This window comes from Apis dorsata, unplaced genomic scaffold (assembly GCF_000469605.1).
Source record: "Apis dorsata unplaced genomic scaffold, Apis dorsata 1.3 scaffold_696, whole genome shotgun sequence".
In the NCBI taxonomy this organism is placed as follows: domain Eukaryota; kingdom Metazoa; phylum Arthropoda; class Insecta; order Hymenoptera; family Apidae; genus Apis; species Apis dorsata.
The window spans coordinates 13,926-17,313 of NW_006263875.1; positions in this window are offsets into that span (position 1 = coordinate 13,926).

A 3,388-nucleotide genomic window follows, 5' to 3' on the forward strand; every position below is an offset into this window, starting at 1 on the left:
AAGATTCGAACGCGGATGTGTGTGTATGTGTGTGTGTGTATGCATGTGTGTGTATGTGTGTGATAATTATTCACGAATCAAGAAGAGCGAACGGACGATCAATGAACAGTACACACGTGGATAAAATCCGAATTCGTTTACTAGCAGAAAAATTTACAAAGTCGAAGAATGTACAGGGTTCGCGTGTAATGGTCGCGGTACGAAAGCGAGAGAAACTCGACAGAAGAAAATGGTTTTATTTTCGTTGGAAAGTTGGTCGATGCACTTCTCGTTGGCAAAGCATAAGCAGTCCTTTTCCTCGGTTTCTCGCCAGCGCCAGAACACTTCCTCGTTTCGACTTCCTTTATCCTCGTTTCTCCTTTTATTCATCGTTCATTCCCGACAACGCGATAACGAGGCTAATCCGATCGAGGCCCGCGTTTCATCATCTCGAAACCTTGAAAAATCTCGGCTCGTTATCTCTCCTCCGGCTCTCCTCCGGTGTGTGTGCTTTGCAAACAATTTAAAATTTGTTTTATTTTTTTTTTATTCATTTATTTCATTATTTATTTTATTATTTTTTTTTTTTTTTGCCCCTTTTCATCTTCCTATTTACCCATCTCTCGTACTCTCGTGTATATATTTTCATTCTTTCCGCTTTCTGTCTTCTGTCGCTTTGTATATTTTTTTTTTTTTCATTTTCTTTTAATTCAATTCACGTTATTAGGGTATAATAATTAATTAATTAATTAATTAATTAATTATAATAGTGTCATTATAATTCGTAATAATATACAACATTTGTCAATAGATCATTTATCCTAAAACCCACCGCATGCTCGTGACGAAAAATTAATCGGTTGCGTTTTAATCCTACTTTCTCGCCCCCAGAAAAAAAAAAAAAAAAGAACACCTCTCCCTCTCACACTCGCATGCGCGATTTATCATTATTCCATTCTGTCTCTCGTTCGCGACGCAGCCACACGCAAAATCAAATCGCTCGCACTCAACTCTCTCTTCCTTCCCACAATGTTTCTCCTCCCGAATAATAGAACAGTGAAAAGTCGCAGTGGAAGTCAGGCATACCTTTCGAATTTTCCGAATTTTTTTTTTTTTATATATATATATATTTTTTTTTTTTTTTAGAAGAAACATCGCACTCTCTTTTCGTTTCTCTTTTCTCTTCTTTTTTTTTTTCCCCTTCCTTCCTTTCTCTCTTCTCGCACACTCTCACGCCGTGGGGACTGTACTGGCATCACGCGTAACTTATCTATCTAATTCAATGATTCGTAGTCGTTAAGTGTGTGATTGATCTCTGTGTACGTTGTGTTACGTTGTGGTATGCGCATAATTGAGCGCCCAATTCGACGACTCGCGCTTCTCTTTCCTTCGTCCCCGCGCATAGCCGAAAGAGCTATTGGATGTATACAATCGCGAGTAGTACAAACATTGAACTCGTCATTCCGCCATTTTGGTTTTTTTTGGAAATTTCGCAAAGCACCGTTTTTTTTCTTTTCTTTTTTTTCTTTCTTTTTTTTTTTTTTTTTTCCCACCTTCTTCGAAACAAAACGTAACGGGAAGGAGAACGATCTGTGTGTACATACGGATTCTCCTGAAAGTGATAAAGTATGTGTATGTATGTATGTGTGTGTATGTGTGTATGTGACAATGCGTGTCTTGCATGTGACGCGTGTAATACGATGACTTTGTACATATTCTCGGGGGAGGGGGGGAAAAAAGTTTCTACCGTCCAGCAAAATCGAATCCGGCAAAAATCCGTTCATCTCGAGTGAAACCATCCGAAAGCGCAGAGTTCATGGACGTGATGAAACGCCGACGTTCGTGCCCTCTCCCCTATCTCTATATTATTCTTCGTGGATCCCTTTGTTTCGAAGCGTTCGCTGACGAGCGCACGTTCGTCGAATCCCTTTCACGGGATCCCATATGCCGTGATGAGATCCCGCGAATTTTTTTATTTTATTTCATTTCTTTTAACGGAACGTTTGACTTTAGCGCAATATTTTTTTTATCATCTCGTTGGTCAAATCTTATGGTTTGTCCCGGATGGTGAGATGATAGAGGGTTGTGCAGGGTTGATCATTGGGAGAATTCGAATTTCGCGGTCGAAAAATTTCGGGCAACATCGGGAGAGATCGCGAAAATGGATTTGGAAGCGAGTCGGGAAAATTCGGGCGAGATCGGACGAGCAATAAGATATCGCGACCTCGCCCGAGCCCGCCCGAATTTTGCCGAGTCACTCCGAACCTCGGGACCCCGCGTATTTTAAAGTGAAAACGTATCGACGATGCTTTAAAGTGGCTCGAATTTCACTGAATTTCTTTTTGAGGATATTTTCAGGCGAGATATTATCGAACTTGATCTGAAAGTTTTGAAATGAATTGTTTCATTGCGTGGTTTTATGAAAGTTACTGATCTGGTTTAATCCATTCATCGATATTACTCAATTTGATGCTCTAATCGAATCGAATGATAACAACGAAGTGGATAGGCAAAATATCGCAGCGATTTCAAGAGGAATCGAGCCACGAAAAAAGGAACGTCGACTAATGATAAAAAAGAAAAAAAAATACGCATAACAATTCGAATCAGTTTAGAATCGACGACAGTTTCGAAAAATCGGAATCGCAATCGCAAGCAAAGCTCGTACCATGTCCTCGTGGTGACACCAATCGAAGAAAAAAGAAAGAAAATTAATAAATATATACGTCTCGATAAAACTAAAGCGATGTTCTCTTCTTACAATTAAGCGTAGCGTATTGTGAGCGACGATTATACATTATACATCACGCGAACAACTTCGAAATTTCCTCTTTATTTGGACACGCTAATTTTCATCATTTCTAAATTTCCATGATCGAGCGCGATAAAACGTTGTAAAAAAAATGGAATAGGAAATTCATGTGAACGTTCGTGGTCCGCGCGAAAAGCAGCAGAAAAAGGAAAATTCGAACGAATTAACGAATAAAATGAATAGCGAGGAGAGAAAAAGAGAGAGAGAGAGAGAGAGATAGAGAAAAAGAGAACAGAAGATATATAGACGTTAGATTCGAAGATTCGCGTTTATTATTATCGAAAAGAAATTCAATATGGCGACGAGGATTCGAATAAAAAAAAAAAAAAAAAAACGCCAGTGAAAAACGTAGATATAATGCCCCGTTATACTTGGCGCGAGCTTAACAGCGAAGGAAGAGAACACAACGAATCACGAAGATTAATACAAAAATAGGAACAAACATATAAGCATACAATGAGGAACATCGTGTACAAAACGTAACGCGCAAGGAACTTTAATGCTAGAATGATTCACAGTGTACGCAATCGTGCCGCGTATAAAATGTTTCGCTTCTTCTTCTTTTTTTTTTTTTTTTTTTTTTTTTTTTTTTTTTTT